This window comes from Artemia franciscana, chromosome 20 (genome assembly GCF_032884065.1).
Source record: "Artemia franciscana chromosome 20, ASM3288406v1, whole genome shotgun sequence".
NCBI classification, from domain to species: Eukaryota; Metazoa; Arthropoda; class Branchiopoda; order Anostraca; family Artemiidae; genus Artemia; species Artemia franciscana.
The window spans coordinates 23,094,414-23,114,588 of NC_088882.1; the positions used below are offsets into that span (position 1 = coordinate 23,094,414).

Here is a 20,175-nt window from a genome sequence, read left to right on the forward strand (position 1 = left end):
CGCAGGCTGCAGCTGTTACTAGCTCCATTCCAGACGTTGAAACCAAAGTAATTGATCAAAATCCTTTAGCATTTGTCCGGGAATTACCCTATTCAAGTCCAAAGGGACTTATTAATTCGTTAAACAGCCTTCGGTATGCTTATAGTTAAATGAAGTTGTTATCTTTGTTTTTTAACCAGTAACTTAATCGAATAAGTGAGACTAGTGTGACGTTCTCAAAACTTATTCAGATGTTTTGATTAATTCTAGGAGACTAAACAAACGCTCAGCTGGTACATTACTAAAGGGTAACGAAAAGACCAGTGATATGAACTTCCGCAATTCTGGGTACTTGATTTCACCACCAAGAGTCTTCAGACTAAGTATCTTCATCCAGTACTGATCAACAGACAAGTTTTCAACATGGGCATCTCCCAAATGAAGCTTAGTGACATCTGTCATTGCCTGAGATCTCCATTCTTCACCCGTTTTCGGACGCAACACTTTTCTGTTAGAACAGAAAATCTCGCAAATAGTGGCCTTACAGATTTTGGCTTCAAATTTTTTGCATTCCTTGGTTCAACCAATGCCAAAATGTCTAAGATTTTGTCTTCAAACTTGAAACAGTCTTGAATCTGCTTGATTAGGACTATATAATAGTTTCGACAAGACTGGTAAAAGAGATCAATATTATCACTTGGCTCTTCAGCATCTACGAGTTCTTGCATTGAATTGGTTGCAGCTATTCCCACATATGTCTGGATTAAAGGTAGGTACTCATTTGAAAGGTAGGGATTCAGTTCGGGAAACAAGCCAAAACGGCAAATATAGTCTAGTTCCATGAAGCTAGACGCAACATCATTCACAAGTTTGCTGACACGTGCCTTTAGGAAATGAGGAAGTGGAAGCTCAGATTCAAAAACTGTGTTGAAATCATTAGAGAGGCCGAAAGAATAGTCCATAAATTCAAGGTATGGCTTTGTCAACTTGCCTTGTAATGTTGACAAGATAAGGTCATTGGTTATAGTTGGGTCATCAAACGTGGTTTCTATGAAATAATGAGTAAGAGCGTAGTGGGGCTCAATAAGCCTCTTTATGCAGGCCTGAAGGGACAACCAACGTATCTGTCCTGGTGCAAGAATTGGGAGTGCTTTGCATTCAAAGAACTTCTGAAATTCGTATAAATATTTCGTGCCAAGTCTTCTAGTGTCTTGGAAAGTGACAAGTATGCATAGGGTGAACATAAGTGAATTAGATGGCATGAGCATTTCTCATTCAAGATATGAGGCACCATGGCTTTAATTAGCGTTGAACCATATATATTGGCTCCAAACATGACTTTAGCAGCATCTGCACTGCATAAAATCCGACAATATTTTGCCAGGTAATCGAGTTTTCTTCTTCTAAGACTTGTTTGATGCAGTTAGTTAGACCCTCAGCTGATCCATCACTACACTTAACCATGTCCAATACTTCAACGTTCAGATCTTTCTAAACTAAGTTTTAGATCTTTTTCACTAAAAAATATAACAATGATGAGTTTTTCAGCCTTTTTTTTGGAAAAAATCAAATTTTCACTGAAAATTTTTACTTTACCCCAGATTTCTCCTGAAAATCCTTAATATACCCTAGATTTCCCTTGTCCCTATATTCAAAATAAGTGTCCCTAAAAGAAGTGATTTCTCCTTAAATTAGGGTAATCTCTCTAAAAGTGGAAGCCCTGATGGTGTTTGATATACTGCACTTTGATAAGTAACTGGGGTTTTATATTTGCCAGAGTTTAGGAAATTCATGATTTTGAAATTGTTAGTTAATACCACATATGGATTATTTTGTGTGCAAAGTTTTTTAAATTCGTAGTAATTTTTGGGATGTATGTAAGGTATATTTTATTTGAGGGCTTATTGGGATTCTCAACTGGTAAAGAACCAATGATTTTATGGGAGTGTCTTTTAAGTCTACGGTTAAGTGTATTGTTAATAGGTAAAATGGTATATACTTTTCCAAAAAGTATGTCCCTCATAAAGTTTAGTTCTGCTGTAATGTGGGAATCAGAATAAATGTTTAGGGGACTATCGACGAGAGAGATTACGAAAGCTCTTTTAATTGTTGGGGGTGGATTGATTTAAAATGAAATTAACTTTTGTCTTGGGCTGGTTCTCTGTCAATAGTAAAAATTAGTTTATCTATGCTATGAATAATTGACACATCTAGATATGCTATTTTATTTGCAATTTCAATATCTAAGGTAAACTTTATATTCCTATCATATGTATTAAGGTGATCTAAAGAAAACCCTTTGTTCATTTTCCCCATCATTCCAAAGTTATATTAGGTCATCTTTGTGTCGTCCCCAATAGGCATGTCTCAAAAAATATGAATTTGACGCTCAATTTTCGAGATGTTCTAGATAAATATTCGCCAGTAACCCGGAGAGTTGTACTCCCTTCGGCTGGCTCTTTATTTACTGATAAAAATAATTATGGAACTGGAAGGACATTGAATACTTGTGACAAAGTATAACCAGGGTCATTAAGAGTTCGCAATATTCTCCTTATGTTGCGGCCCCACTAGCAAGTCTTATTACGCAATAACCAAAAGTAAACAAGCCCGATTACGTAATATCTTTTTTCGTGGCCCTCCTTCAAGTCCCCTTACGTAACATGCAATCCCTATTACGTTACACCTAAACTTTATTAGGTGACAATCACAGTAATCATGGCGTAAGAAAGCCTCTGAAGCTTTTTTAAAGACTCTCTATTAGGTAAAACCGAAGACAGCTAACGGTATTGAAGCCCCTGGAAGTTTTCCACAAACTTAGGTTTTTTAAGCATAACAAAAATATAAGAAACCTTACATATGGCGTAAAATGCACCCGTATCTCCTAGAAAATGAATAATACTTGCATTTTGAGGAATTAGCCGTTCAACCTAAATTATTAAAGGTAGAGAGGAATAGCGGCTATGGGTGGATTTGAAGCGCCCATGGTGTCACTACTACTTGCGCTTCCTCAATCCTATCTGTTCAAGCCAAAGACAAAAATTTTGGTCCGAGTCTATAAAAACCAATCCTGAATAACAAGAGCCAAGTAATTGTAATGAGAAGCTTATTTGAACCACTGAAAATATTATCATACCGATGGAGGGTGTATGAAGGGTATATGAGGGGTTTGTCCTTTGTCTTTTGTTTTGTTGAGATTGTATGGAGACCTTACGTTAGACCTTAGATCCGTCTGTGCCGCCAGAGGCATCCAGGGAATCCACAAGACTTAACGAATCTTTTCTTAATGGAGCAGCTGCATATATGGCTTCACAATGTGGTTGAAGAGAAGCATCGATAATGCGGAGATCAGGCTGGTGTGTTCGACGCAAAGTGTTCCAAGGTCTTCCCCGTCTTCGATTTCTGTTTCAGTACCAATGTAAAGTTGCTTTTTGGATCTAAGTGTCCTTCATTAAGAGAAAATGAATTAAGTATCTCCACCTCCGAGCCCTAATGATATATGACACTAGAGGCTGTTTTGTAAATTTGCAGGCTTTTTATTTCTGGTTCTGTCTGACCAATGAATATTTAAAATTCTTCGAAGACAATTATTCTCGAATGCAAGTATTCTCTTTTTCTGTTTCTGGTTCAAACTCAAGGTTCCGAATGCGTAAAGGAGGACTGGGATGACGTTGCTATTGAACAGGCGTAACTTAAGCCGAGTCGATTAACTTTTTGACTTCCATATGCGCTTAAGCCTATTGAAGTTGTCGTTCCCCTCACCTATTCTGGTCATTATTTCTTTGAATTATGCTCCTGTATTTTTCCACTATGCTTCCAAGGTATTTGAATTCCACGACTTCTTTGATATCCTCATTTCCAAATCTGTTATAAAGTGGGGAATCAGCGGTCACCATTTATTTTATTTTGGTTTTGCTAGAATTTATTCTTACGCCAAGTTGGCTTGCTTTTTCGCTGAGCCTGTTTAGAAGTTCTTGCAGACTTACTTGCACGATTCTAGCATTTTAATGTCATATGCATGGTCTAGGTCACCAACAGTCACTTCAGCAGAAAGTTTGATACCATAATTCACGGAGTTTAATTTTTGTTTATCAAATAGTTCGTGGTAGGGAAGTGTATGGGAGGAGTGAGTCGGCTTAATAGTAACTGAAACTCTGAGAAGATCTAGAATTCTTCTTATAGAATACAAAAGTTCAAACATAATCCAAAGTTATTCCTACAAAACCAAAAAAATTCTTACAAATTCAAAAATACTCTAAATAATTTCTAAAATAGTTGTAAGAAAATGAAAAATAGTCGGTCCAGATCACAAGGTAAGTCCTAAAAAACAGATATAACTCTTACATACTATAGAAATACTTTACAAACTTCTAAAACAGTTTCTAAAGAAAGAATAATTGTTTGAGCAAATCAAATACTACAAACTAAAAAAGAAAAAATTCTAACAACATCCCAAACACTTCTGATCGAACAAAAGATGCATACATAATCAAAAATAATGCCTACAAAACCGAAATAAATCTTATCGAATACAAAAATATTTTGCACAAATCGAAAATAGTTGTATAGGAATGAAAAATCGTTGGTGCAGAAGAAAAAAAACTTGGTACAATACACAAAAATTCTAACAACATGCCAATGACTTTTTATAGAATACAAAAGTCCAGACATAATCCAAAACAGTTTCTACAAAAAAAAATCTAACGAAATACAAAAATACTTTGCACAATTCTAAAATAGTTCAAACAGGATGAAAAATAGTTGGGACAGAACACGAAATACTTGGTTAAAAACCAACAAATTGTAATAACACCCCAACCACTTCATTTAGAATACAAAAACTTCAAACATAATCCAAAATAGTTCCTCACCATAAGTTGGTCCAAAATACAAAGTACTTGCTCAAAAACATATCAATTGTAACAACATACCAAATACTTCTTAGAGATTACAAAATTTTTTTACATAATCCAAAATCATTCCTACAAAAAAAGAACTAACTATTTACAAAATTAAAAAAGTAGTTGTGCACAATTCTAAAATAGTTTTAACGGAATGAAGAATAGTTGGTGAAGAACACAAAATGCCTGCTAAAAACAAAAAACTTATAATAACATCCCAAATACTCCTTATGGAATACAAAAAGCTCAAAAATAATCGAGGTAAGTCTTACAAAACAGATATAACTTTAATATAGTATATAAATACTTTACACACTTCTAAAACAGTTTTAAAAGAAAGAAAAACTGTTTCAGCTGATCAAAAAATACAAACTACAAAAGACAAACATTCTAACAACATCCCAAATACTTCTGACAGAATAAAAGGTACTTACATAATACAAAATAATGCCTACAAAACAGGAATAACTCATACCAAATACAAAACAGTTTGCACAATTCTAAAATAGTTCTAACAGAATGAAAAATAGTTGGTGTAGAACAAAAAAAACTTGTAACAAAATTCTAACAACATCCCAAATACTTTGAATGGAATAAAAAAAGTCCAAACATAATAATTGCTCAAAACACACTAATACTTGCAACATACCAAATACTTCTTATGGAATACAAAAAATTCATATTTAATCCAAAATAATTTTTACAAAATAGAACTAACTATTACAAAATACAAAAAGAAACTTTGCACAATTCTAAAATAGTTTTAACGAAATGGAAAATAGTTGGTGAAGAGCAAAAAGAACTTGCTAAAAACAAAAATATTCAAACAGCATCCCTAATACTCCCTATGGAATACAAAAAAGTTACAAACATAATCCAGGTAAGTCCTTCAAAACAGATATGACTTTTTAATAGAATAGAAAAACTTTAGACAATTCTAAAACAGTTTCAAAAGAAAGAAGAATCGTTTGAGCAGATCATAAAATACTTACTACAAATGACAAATATTCTAACAACATCCCAAATACTTCTGATAGAATAAAAGGTACATACAAAATCTAAAATCATGCCTACAAAACAGAAATAACTCTTACCAAATACAAAAATATTTTGCACAATTCTAAAATAGTTCTAGTAGAAGGAAAACTAGTTGGCACAGAACAAAGCAAAAACTATATACAAAACAAAAAAAGTTCTAACAACATCCCAAATACTTCTTATAGAATACAAATAGTTCAAAAATAATCCAAAATAGTTCCTAAAAAAAATTATGACGAAATACGAAAATACTTTGTACAATTCTAAAATAGTTCAAACAGAATGAAAAATAGTTGGTGCAAAACACGAAATGCTTTTTAAAAATAAAATTTTTTTAATAGCACCCCTAACACTTCATATAGAATACCAAAAGCTCAAACATAATCCAAAATAATTCTTACAAAATATAAGTTTTTCTACAAAAATACAAAATGCTTCTCACAATTTCAAAATATTTCTATAAGAATAGAAAATGGTTGGCGCAGAAAACAAAATACTTACTACAAAATACAAAAGTTCTAAAAACACCATAAATGCTTCTTCCAGAATAAAAAAGTTCAAACATAATCAAAACTAATTCCTTCAAACCAAAAAAAAATATTCCATCGAAATATAAAATACTTCCCACAGTTTTAAAATAGTTCTAACAGACTGAAAAATACATAATGCAAAAACAAATACTTGCAACACAATACAAAATTCTAACAACATCCTAGATACTATTTATAGATTATAAAAGTTTAAACATTCCAAAATTATTCCTAAGAAACAGAAATGATTCTTAAAAAAAACAAAAGTACTTTGCAAAATTCTAAAATAGTTCTACCAGAAGGAAAAATAGTCGGTGCATACTTTTTATAGAATAATTACGACAAAACAGTATTGAAATACGAAAATACTTTACACAATTTTAAAATAGTTCAAACAGAATGAAAAATAGTTGGTGCAGAAGACAAAATACTTGATAAAAAACAAAAAATTGTAATATCACCTCAAATACTTCATATAAAAATAGCGACGAAGACCACACTGCCTTTCCATAACAAACAAATACAACGTAGAGACAATAGGGAATTTTTTTTTCAAGACAATGGAAATTATTTATGTAGATATTTCGGCCCTATGTCCAAGGGCCGTCTTCAGTACAATACAAGAATAAGAGAGAAACCATATATATATATATAAAAGAACTTACATCAAATTGTGAGAATTAAAACTGATTAGTTAAAAACACTTATTAAAACATTTTTTTTTTAAATATAGCCCTAGCCTTACTTCGCTGAAGTAAGGATGCTAGGGCTATATTTAAAAAAAAAATGTTTTAATAAGTGTTTTTAACTAATCAGTTTTAATTCTCACAATTTGATGTAAGTTCTTTTATATATATATATATATATATATATATATATATATAGTTTCTCTCTTATTCTTGTATTGTACTGAAGACGGCCCTTGGACATAGGGCCGAAATATCTACATAAATAATTTCCATTGTCTTGAAAAAAATTTTCCCTATTGTCTCTACGTTGTATTTGTTTGATACTTCATATAGAATACAAAAACTTAAAAGATAACCTAAAATAATTCCAACCAAAAATTCCATACAAAACAGTTCGAATATAATCCAAATAAATCCTACAAAACAGAAATAACTCTTACAGAATAAATGCAAACTTACATGAAATAGAATTACACATACAAACTCACGCCGTTTTTAATGATTCATTCTTTTTCTTACGTACTACTAGGTAAGGTCATGTTAACTTAACTTAAAAACGGTAGGTTAGATAAACCTAACCCAACCTAACCTAGTGGCACTTAAGAAAAAGGCTGAATTCTAAAAAACGGTTTGAGTTTGCATGTTTAAGTTTATTTGGGGTGAGTTTGCATTTATTTTGTAAGAATTATTTCTGTTTTGTAGGATTTATTTGCATTATGTTAGAACTGTTTTCTATTCTATAAGAAGTATTTAGGATGTTGTTTGGGCCTGTGTTTTGTAAAAATAATTTTGTGTTCCCGACCAACTATTTTTAATTCTCTTAGAACTATTTTGGACAACATATTTTTAATTCTGTTATAACTAATTTAAAATTGTATTGTAATATTTCGAAGGAATAATTTTTTGTTTGGCTTGTAGGAATTATTTTGGATTATGTTTGAAATTTTGCATTCTAAAAGAAGAATTTGGGGTGTAATTGGAACTTTTGTATTTTTTAGCAAATATTTTTTTTTCCGTGCCAACTATTTTTCATTCTTATAGATATATTTTAAAATTTTGCAAAATATTTTGTATTTTGTAGAATAGTTTTTTTTATTGGAATTATTTTGGATTATCTTTGAAGTTTTGCATTCTATATGAAGTATTTGAGGTGATATTACAATTTTTTGGTTTTTATCAAGTATTTTGTGTTCTGCACCAACTATTTTTCATTCTCTTTGAACTGTTTTAGAACTGTGTATAGTATATCTGTATTTCGTAAGAATTTTTCTGTTTTGTCAGACTTATTCTATAAAAAGTATGCACCGACTATTTTTCATTCTGGTAGAACTATTATAGAACTTTGCAAGTACTTTTGTTTTTCTTAAAAATCATTTTGTGTTTCTTAGGAATAATTTTGGAATTTTTGAACTTTTATAATGTATGAATAGTATCTAGGATGTATTTTTTTTTCTACGCAAACTATTTTCCATTCGGTTACAACTATTTTAGAATTGTCCAAACTGTTTTGTATTGAATGTGAGTTATTCTTGTTTTTTAGGCATTATTTTGGATTATGTAAGTGCCTTTTATTCTATCAGAAGTATTTGGGATGTTGTTAGAACTTTTACCTTTTGTATTTTGTATTTTTTGATCTGCTGAAACAATTTTTCTTTCTTTTAAAACTGTTTTAGAAGTGTGTAAAGAATTTATATACTATATTAAAGTTATATCTGTTTATAAGACTTACCTGGATTATTTTTGACCTTTTTGTATTCCATATGGAATTTTCATTCCATTAGAACTATTTTAGAACTGTGCAAAACTTCATTTGTAATTTTGTAAATAGTTACTTCTGTTTTGGAGAAATCTGTTTTGGTATGTTGTTAGATTTGATATGTTTTTGAGCAAGTACTTTGTGTTTTGGACAAACTAATAGTCAGGAATTATTTTGGATTATGTTTGAATTTCTTGTATTCTATATGTAGTGTTTAGGGTGTTATTACGATTTTTTGGTTTTTAACAAGTATTTCGTGTTCTGCACCAACTATTTTCCATTCTGTTTGAACTATTTTAGAATTGTGCAAAGTATTTTTGTATTTCGTTACATTTTTTTTTGTAAAAACTGTTTTGGATTATGATTGGACTTTTATTTTCTATATAAAGTATTTAGGATGTTAGAATTTTTGTGTTTTATACCAAGTTTTTTTTTCTTCTGCACCAACTATTTTTCATTCCTATACAACATATTAGACTTGTGCAAAATATTTTTATATTCGGTAAGATTTATTTCTGTTTTGTAGTCATTATTTTTGATTATGTATGTACCTTTTATTCTATCAGAAGTGTTCGGGATGTTGTTATAATTTTTGCTTTTATAGTTTGTATTTTTTGATCTGCTCAAACAATTATTCTTTCTTCAAAAACTGTTTTAGAAGTTTGTAAAGTATTTCTATACTATGTAAGAGTTATATCTGTTTTTTAGGACTTACCTGGATCATTTTTCAACTTTTTGTATTCCATAAGGAATATTTGGGATGTTGTTAGAATTTTTTGTTTTTAGCAAGTATTTTGTGTTCTTCGTAAACTATTTTCTATTCCGTTAGCACTATTTTAGAATTGTACAAAGCTTCTTTCTGAATTTTGTAATAGTCAGTTCTGTTTTGTAGAAGATATTTTGGATTGTGTATGAATTTCTTGTATTCTATAAGAGGAATTCGGTATTTTGTTAGAGTTGGTGTGTTTTTGAAGAAGTATTTTGTGTTCTGGACCAACTTACGTTCAGGAATCAGTTTAGAATATGTTTAAACGTTTTGTATTCTAAATGAAGTGGTTGGGGTGTTATTAAAATTTTTTGGTTTTTAACAAGTATTTCATGTTCTGTACCAACTATTTTTCATCCTGTTTGAACTATTTTAGAATTGTACGAAGTATTTTTGTATTTCGTAAGATTTTTTTTTGTTTCATAGAAATTGTTGTGGATTATGTTTGGACTTTTTGTATTCTATAAAAAGTATTTCGGATGTTGTTAGAATTTTTCTGTTTTGTACCAAGTTTTTTTTTTGTTCTGTACCAACTATTTTTCATTCTGTTACAACTGTCTTAGATTTGTGTAAAGTATTTTTGCATTTGGTAAGTGTTATTTTTGTTCCGTAGGTATTATTTTAGATTATGTATGTACCTTTAATTCTATCAGAAGTCTTTCGGATGTTGTTAGAATTTTTTTTTTTTGTAGAAAGTATTTTTGATCTGCTCAAACAATTTTTCTTTCTTTTAAAACTCTTTTAGAATTGTGTAAAGTAATTCTGATCGATGTAAAATTTATATCTCGTTTGTAGGACTTACCTGGATTATGTTAATACTTTTTTGTGTTCCATACGGAGTATTTGGGATGTTGTTAGATTATTTTGTTTTCAGCAAGTATTTTATGGTTTTCACCAACTATTTTTCATTCCGTTAGAACTATTTTAGAATTGTGCAAAGTTTCTTTGTGTATTTTGTAATAGTTAGTTCAGTTTTGCAGAAATTATTTTTGATTATTAATGATTTATTTTTGTATTGTCTAAAAAGTATTTGGAATGTTGTTAGAATTTGTGTGTTTTCGAGCAAGTATTTGGTGTTGTACGAAATCTTTTTTCATTCTATTAGACATATTTTTAAATTGCGCAAAATATTTCTTTTTTTAAAGAATTATTTCTGTTTTGTTGGAATTATTTTCGATTGTTTTTTAACTTTTTTTGTATTGTATAAGACGTACTTGGAATGTTTTTTTTTTCTTAGCAATATATACTTTTCATTCTGTTAGAAATATTTTTAAATTGTTTTTTGTATTGTTATATTTCAAAGGAATAATTTTTATTTGGTTTTTAGGAATTAGTTTCAATTAAGCTTCAACTTTTGCATTCTAAAAGAAGCATTTAGGGTGTTGTTAGAACATTTGTATTTTGCAGCAGTATTTTGTTTTTTGCACCAACTATTTTTCATTCTTATAGAAATATTTTGAAATTGTGAAAAAAATTTTTATTTTTGTAGAAAAACTTTTGTTTTGTAGGAATTATTTTGGATTTGTTTGAAATTTTTGTATTCTATATGAAGTGTTTGGGTTATTATAATACCTTTTGGGTTTTCAATAAGTATTTCGTGTTCTAAACCAACTATTTTTCATTCTGTTTGAACTATTTTAGAATTGTGCAAAGTATTTTTGTATTTTGTAGGAATTTTTTTTTTATGGAATTATTTTGGATTATGTTTGGACTTTGTTTATTCTATAATAAGTATTTGGGATGTTGTTTGTACCATGTATTGTTTGTTTATGTGTTTTGTACCATGTTTTTTATTGTTCTGCGCCAACTATTTTTCATTCTGTTAGAACTATCTTAGGATTTTGAAAATATTTCTTATTTGGTAACAGTTATTTCGGTTTTTTAGGCATTATTTTGGATTTTATCAAAAATATTTGGTATGTTACTAAATTTTTTGTCTTTTGTATTAAGTATTTTGTGATCTGCTTAAAGAATTTTCTTTCTTTTAAAACTGTTTTGGAATTGATTAAAGTATTTCTATACTATGTAAAAGTTATATCTGTTTTGTAGCACTAACCTTGATTATGTTTGAGCTTTTTTGATAAGGAGTATTTGGGATGTTGTTAGAAGTTTTGGTTTTTAGCAAGTATTTTGTGCTCTTCACCCACTATTTTCCATTCCGTTAGAACTAGTTTAGAATTGTGCAAAGTTTCTTTTTGTATTTTGTAATAGTTAGTTCTGTTTTGTAGAAATTATTTTGGACTATGTATGAATTTTTTGTATTCTATACGAAGCATTTGGTATGTTGTGCTGTACAACATTTATTTTTCATTCTGTTTGAACTATTTTAAAATTGTAAAAAGTATTGCTTTATTTTGTAAAAAATTATTTCTATTCCGTAGGAATTATTTTTGATTATGTTTAAACTTTTTTGTATTGGCTAAGACGTACTTAGGCTGTTGTTAGAATTTTTGTGTTTCTTAGCCAGTATTTTATGTTCTGGACCAACTATTTTTATTCTGAACTGTTAGAATTGTGTAAAGTGTTGGTTTATTTCATAAGAATAATTTTTTTACTTTTTAAGGAATTGCTTTTGACTATGTTTAAACTTTTTTTATTGTACTATAGTATTGCACAAGACCCAAGTGCGCATAATAAAATCTTGAGGAGGCTAGTAGCTCGTATAAGAAACACACTCTGGGCGTCGTCAATTCCATAGCCCCCAAACTACTAATATATTTCTATGTATTGGTCTTGATTTCTAAAGATTGTTCTGGATTTCTACGTGTTATGGGAATAAGGAAAAGGCTTATTCAAGAAACTGTTTTAAATTCTTATATCGTTTTTAAGAAAAAAAGGGGGATTTTGTAAAAATTACTGGGAATAAGGAGAAGGGGTGTGAAATGCCGAGAAAAATCACAATCTACCATGTTTTATGGGATAACATATTTTATGGGATAAATGACAGAAAATGCCCTCTCCGCATTCCAGGGGAGGTGACTGATATATAACACCATATAAGCTATCGTAAATAAATAACTTCCATAAAACAGCTTAAACTTAAGGCGGTATGTGTTAAAGAAATTATTCTGGTGGAGGGGATCTGAATTCTAACAACACATTAGCTATGTGTAAATAAGTAACTTCCATAAAACAGTTTATATATAAGGTGGAAGGGAATCTGGAAATTTTGTAGGGTGGAAGGAGACTGAAATCTAACACCCAATGAGCTATCGTAAATAAATAACTGCCATAAGACAACTTAAAGTTAAGGTGTCATGTTTTGAAAGAATTTTTCCGGTGAGAAGGACTGAAATCTAGCCCCCAATGAGTCATTGTAAATAAATAGATTCCATAAAAAAAGCTTAAAGTTAAATTTGGGAGGCGATAAAAGAAATTTTCAGGGGGTGAGAGACTAAAATCTAAAACCCAATGAATTATTGTAAATAAGTAATTTCCATAAAACAGCTTGCAGGTAAGATGGAAGGTGTTAAAAGAATTTTTGTGGGAGGGAGACTGAAATTTAACATCTACTTGTTTCTAGTTTCGAGTGTGAATGCATTCCTGAGTGCACCATTTTTACCTAGCAGAGTAGCTTTAAAACTTTGCAAAAATGACCTCCTCTTAAATAATGCAATTGTTACTTGAAAACAGCTTCCTTGGCCCTATTCTAGACTATGAATCCATTCCTGATCGCACCATATTCACAAAGCATATTAAATTTTGAATTCAGTGAAAAGGTCTTCCTCTGAAATAGAGTGGATGGATTTTTCAAAACCCCTTCCTGGGCCCTAGTTTAGACTGTGAATCCATTCATGAGCGTACCTTATTCACTTAGCAAAGAAGATTTTGAATTTAGCAAAGGAATTTCAATATTTGTGTGTCACTTTTTCATCATTTGCGCGTTTCATTTAATAGCGAAGGAACGAATTATGAAGTTGGTAGTTTTTCTTATTATTACTATTGTAAGTAATGAGACTTCTGCTAAATAAAGCGTAATGCTTAAGGACCAATCCAAATGTGATTTTGCCAGTATCGAGATTTAAATTAATAGAATTTAGCATGCAGATATATCTAACAGAACAATAAATCAATAGATTTGGGATGCTTGCGTGGCTCGGTGACAATGCATAAGAAACATGCAAGCCATTCAATCTTTCTATGAGCTATACAGAGAATTCTCCGAGCGTGGACAAAACATGTCACTTAGAAGGTATAACCCGAATCAAAATAGCATCAACTGCTTCTTGATCCTGCTGTTCAAGGTACAGTACCATTGGTAGGAATCTCTTTTAATTCCTAAAGTAGACAAAAAACTACTGATTATAAACGTTCCCTAGAAAAAGAAAAAAAGATCTCGAAGAATATGAAATCTCAGAGCACTACGTAGCACCCACGTGTGTGCCACCCTAAATCACAAACAGGATTCCACACTTGACTACCGGGGCTCTGACCTCTAACAAGTCACGTGAGAAAGTGTCATCCTTGACATGGGTAAAAAATCTCCTATTACGTAACAAAAAGGTGTACTATAGTATTAAGTAGCAAACAGGTGTACATAATCAATAACAGCCACTGGCCGTCGTTAGAATGGAGGGATATGTGGGTTGTGGAATGGTGGAATATGTGTGTAGTGGAATGGTGGGACATATGTGAAGAAAACATTTGCAAAAGTAAACAGACAAGCCCCTATTACGTAACAACCAGGTTTACTATACCATAAAAGCATACTATGCTATTGTGTAAGACCCAGTACGCGTAATAACATCTTGAGAAGTAATTAGTTCCAATAGTACAACCTCTAAGTTTCTTGTTGCATCCAAAATGCTGTCACTATTGTCAAATATTAAATTTAATTTTATTATGTTATTTCCAAAACTGTTTAAAACACATTCAGTTGTCAGTAAAGTGTATCTGACGTAGTAAGCCTTAGAATTTTTAAGCTAGAGAAGGGGCAGTGTGCAAACACTTGTTTGTAATAATTTTATTCGTTGTAAGCTTGATTTGTAAGTTCAATTTAGGTTCTACTCGTTTTAACATTTTTTTATTCATTTATATTATTACCTATTGTATGTTTGTTTGCTTTAATTGTTAAATGTTTGTTCTTTTCGGGCCTTAATAATTCTCCTATTGTAAAATATTTTTGGTTCTTTGTAAGCTTGATTTGCATATTCAGTTACGTATTACTCGTCTTAAGACTAATTTATTTATTTTACTGGTACCTATTGTATGTTTTTTCGTTAATATTTTTCACTATTTTTTTTTCGTTTCTGGTTTCATTTATTCTTTAATATTATTTTTTGTTCGTTTTGAGTTTGAATTATACAGATTTGTATTTCTGCTGATCTTAAATTTAGTTTAGTATTGCTATTATTCTAATATGTTATCTTCTATTTGAAAATTTTTATTTAGATTAATATCTTCCAAAGGGCATAATCAATTTTAATTTTCGTTTAGACTACCCCTTTCTCAATCTTCTAGGATGATTGGTTCAATACAATTAACCCTGAAAAAAAAAACCCACAAACCATTGATCTTTATTTGTGGCACAAACGACTAACTTGAAATTTTCATTAATAAGACTTAAAGCATCTGAATGTGTGATTTTTTGTCAGGATCACCATAAGCTTTTTACGGCTTAAAATCTTTGATGGGTTACGTTAAAATTATATGAATTTTATGTATTTTGAATCTATATAAGAAATTAATCCATTCGCAGGATTAATTGCTATCAAAATGTTTTTTTTTTATAATTTCAATTATACTTGGATCAACAAGCAGTTTTATTATTGTATATTAGATTCATTAGCAAACAGCCGAAAATTGAATCTAGACAGCACATCCTATGAGGCTGATCTCATTTAAGTTAAGCTTTATCCTATAAATCTGTAGTTTAAAAGCTACACATCAAAAACTGCCATAGAAAAATATATAAAAAAGTTTGAGGTAAACAACTGTAGTTAAGTTCCGATGCAGCTTAATAACTGCTGAATTATAAGAAACAGATCGTTGATAGCAATAGATATATGAGAAGAAATGAATTTTAAGGCTTATTCAAATTGAATTAAAATATATCAAATTTAATATCAAACAGTTCGTGGTAATAAACTGTACTAAGGAGCGATCCGGCTCAATAGTAACCGAAACTCAAAAAAATTGAATTTCATACTAATAGTTACATCAAATGAAGCGCATTATAATGCTGATTTTGAACATATAAGTTTCATCAAGTTTAGACTTGCCCGTCAAAAGTTAAAAGCCTGGGAAAATTTGCGTTATTTTCAAAAATAGGGAGATACGCCCCTTAAAATACATAGAATCTTAACGAAAGTAGTCGCATCAGATTTAGTGTATCAGAAAACCCCACAGTAGAAGTTTCAATCACGTATCTATAAAAATGTGGAATTTAGTATTTTTTTTTTGCCACAAGAAAGATCACGGATGTGTATTTATTTGTTTTTTTTTTCCAGGGGTGATTATATCGACCCAGTTGTCCTAGAATGTTGCAAAAGGGCTCATTCTATTGGAAATTAAAAGTTCTAGTAGCCTTTTTAAGTGAGGAAAAAAATTTTAACGTACCTAGGCCCCCTCCCACGCTTATTTTTTCCAAAAGTCACCGGATCAAAATTCTGAGATATCCATTTTATTCAGCATAGTTGAAAAACCTAATAACTATGTCTTTGGGGACGACTTAATTCCCCACAGTTCCCATGGGAGGGGCTACAACCTACAAACTTTGACCAGTGTTTACATATAGTAATGGTTATTGGGAAGTGTACAGTCTCTTTCAGGGGCATTTTCTTGGCTGTGGGGGAGGGGGTTGTGCGGGGTAAACTTTCCATGGAGGAATTTGTAATGGGGGAAGAAAATTTCCATGAAGGGGGTGCAGGATTTTTTAGTGTGTTTTGAAAAAAACAATGCGAAAATAAATATGAAAAAGTTTTTTCGACTGAAAGTAAGGAGCAGCATTAAAACTTAAAGCGAACAGAAATTATCACGTGTACGAGGGCTTCACCTCCTCCTAATACCTCGCTCTTTACGCTAAAGTAATTTTATTAATTTCAACTATTTATTCTATGGCCTTTGTGATTCAGGGGTCATTCTTAAGGAATTGGGACAATATTTAAGCTTTATTGCAAAGAGTGAGGTATTGACGAGAGGGTGAACCTCCTAATATACATAGCAAAAACAAATGAATATAGAAGTTTGTTACGTAAGTTAATTCGTAAGTTACGTATATTTTTACTAATAAAAACGGTCATAAAAATTAAAAGTTCTAGTTGCCTTTTTAAATAACCAAAAAATTGGAGGGTAACTAGGCCTACTCTCGCACTCCTTTTTTTCTTAAGATTTTCCGATCAAAAATATGAAAAAGCCATTTAGCCAAACAAATAAACTAATATACTAATTTTGTTTTAATCATTCATGTTCGGAGAGCCAAAATCAAAACATGCATTATTTCAAAAATGTTCAGAAATTAAATGAAAAAACAAGTTTTTTTAACTGAAAGTAAGGAGCGACACTAAAACTTAAAACAAACAGAAATTACTCCGTATGTGAAAGGGGCTGTTCCCTCCTCAACACCCCACTTTTTACGCTAAAGGCTTTTACTGTTTAAAAAGTAGAGTTGAGAGAGAGAGTCAAACTTTAGCGTAAAGAGTGGGGCGTTGAGGAGGGAATAGCCCTTCTCATATACGGAGTAATATCCATTCATTATATACGTGTTAATTTTTATTAATTTTAGGTTTTATTGTTGCTACTTACTTTCAGTTGAAAAAACTTATTTTTATTTAATGGTATTATTGGATTGCTCAGAGTTGCAGCATTTATCGTAAATCCGTCAAAGACTATGAAAAAAATTGAAACTTTTTCAGGTTTATCACTATAAATATCTGAAAAGTTAATCCCAGCTAAGAAGGTGGAGACTTGATCATGGTTGGAGCCTCCCTACTCTGAAGGAAATTACATTGTTGATATGAAATAAGCCTAAAACGGTCTTTATTTTTATGTCTTTCTTGGCAAAACTTTAACTTTAGAGTAAATAATATAGAAGGATGTTAGGGGTTTAACCCCTTTTTATCTAAGATAGCCTTGAACGTAAGATAAAACACTACTATGAATAAAATAAGTTAAATTTGATTAGATTTATACAGATTAGTCAAACTTTTTAACAAATAGTTATTATCTAATTTTATATTGGAAAAATTCTTTTATATTACTTTTCCTTTTCAATATTTATAAATGACGATAAAGACTTACTTTTTTTATAATATGAATTCTTCAAAAATGAATATTTTACTCAAGAGTAATTTGATAAAACCAAAAATTTTAAGCAACAGTCAACATTAAGAGCCAAAAGTGGGAAAATAAATATTTAGTCTACAGCTTCATTCATGTATGGATTATTTTAAGATAACTTTTTAAAAATTTTAAGATAACTATTTTGTTCTGTACAGTCAAAAATCTGTTAACTATGTCTTCGAGGATGCCTTAGTCCCCCATAGTCTCCAGGGGAAGGACTACAAGTTATGATTAGTTCCCCACTGTGTACATATAGTATTGACTGTTAAGAAATATAAAGACATTTTCAGGGGTATTTTTCCGGTTGGCCTGAGTCAGAGGAAAGGGTAATTTGGGGGGATCCTTACATGCTTTATTTAACAAACAGTAGTATTTAAAAAACAATCAGGAATTAAATAAAAACAAGTTTTTCAACTAAAAGTAAGGAGCAACACTAAAACTTAAAACAAAGAAAAATTATTATGTATATAAGGGGTTTCACCTCCCTCGTCAATATCTCTCTCTTTAAACTGCGGTTCTTTAGTATATTGAAAAGAGCTATTTATTCTAATTAAATGACCTTTGTGATTCAGGGGTTATTCTTAAGGAATTAGAACAAAATTCAAACTTTAGCGTAAAGAGCGAGGTATTGAAGAGGGGACAAATGCCCCTTATATATTATAATTCCTGTTTGTTATAACTTATATTGTTGCTCCTTACCTGAGTTAAAAAACAGTTTATTTTGAAAATTATAATTTTTTATTTAAATGTCAATGTTACTCCTTTCACTCAATATTGTATATTTTCAGTTGAAAATTTGTTTTTCTACATAATACTTTAGAAGAAGTGTTTTTAATCTATAGCATGACAAATTCAGTATTGAGATTTCCACTTTATTTAAAAATGCTAATTTCTTTTTCTCTCTATTTTTTAAGACCCAAGCCCTCTATCCCTATTTTCTTAAATTCTATCATCTGTACTTTTTTTGTTACTTCTGACTAACATTGTCTTTGTGAATTTCAATAATCTTCTGGTTATTTGAAAAAAAATTGTTTTACGTGAATTTGAAAATAATCTCCAATAAAAATTGGAGATAAAAATTTCTATAGTTTAGAAACCTGTTTTAATACAATGTATAATTTTGAATATGAAATTGATATCTTGAAATCGACCCAGTGGTTCTAAAATAATGCGAGAGTTCTTCTTCGAACGGAAATTAAAAGTTTTTTGGCCTTTTAATGCGATAGAATTATACATTTTATGAACCTATATAATATGTTTTCTATAACTTTTTTACTCTATACGTTCTAAAATGTTATTTTTAAGAGTGTAACTTCCAAAATAAAATGTTAACCTTCCATTTTCTGATCAAATAATTCGGGTACCTTTTTATTTTTCTAAAATAACATCGTAAAATCTAGGAATGGTTCAAAAATGGTGGGTAAAAATGAACTTCTTTAGTATTGGGCATCCCCTACCCCAGCTACACGGTGAACCTCAAGACATGGTACTTGACACACAAAGATTCATTCCTGTATATTAAATTATCGAAAATCAAAGGGGGAATACTTATTTTGTTAATATTACTTAAAAACTAATGTGGATGTTAATCGAGTTGGTTTGTTAACTTTATTTCTTGTAAACTTTGTGACTCTGTAAGTGCAAATGCAAATTTGCACCCTCATTGAAGAAAATAGAATAATTTGTACTTTAAAAAAGAAAGAAAGCATATTTGAAATGTTTTTACTTTTATGAGCTCTTTTGATTGTAAATCATAAGTCCTAGTTCCCTTTTTACTGATCAAATATATTGCGGAACAGCTACAACCCCCCCCCCACCAAATCACGTCTTTATTTCCCCACCATCAAAAATCATCTTATAAAAATTTTGGGATAGCCATTTTGTTCAAAATAGTCGAAAGATCTATAAACCATGTTTTTGAGGATTACTTAACCTCCAACTGTTTACTGGGAGAAGGCATCACAGTTTGGAACTTTAAGGGTCATGTGCAATCAAACTTACTTAAATTACTTTATAGACACACTTTTTTAGGGGGGGGGGATTTTTATTAAAGGAAGGGTAGGAAGGAGGATTTTAATATGGAGGAATTTTCTCATGGGGGAAGGAAATTTTGTGTGGTTAGAAAGCCGGATAAATATTACTATTTATCACTTTAGAACATATAGTATTTATTATTTGGAAATATATGACAGATTTTCAAGGGGGAGTTTCTTGGGTGGGGGGGGGGGAGATTAAA

At 30.6% G+C, this 20,175-nt stretch overlaps 2 long non-coding RNA genes across 2 annotated transcripts in view; one reads left to right on the forward strand and one right to left on the reverse strand.

Annotated features, from left to right (window-relative positions):
• Positions 1-20,175, reverse strand: part of LOC136039925 (uncharacterized) — a 78,913-nt gene that overhangs the window by 49,197 nt on the left and 9,541 nt on the right. The window lies entirely within an intron of this gene.
• The window catches only part of LOC136039924 (uncharacterized), a 200,305-nt gene continuing 187,365 nt past the window's right edge, over positions 7,236-20,175 (forward strand). Inside the window, exon 1 of the long non-coding RNA XR_010620591.1 lies at positions 7,236-7,285. This is a non-coding gene — a long non-coding RNA (uncharacterized LOC136039924). The remainder of the gene's footprint in view (positions 7,286-20,175) is intronic.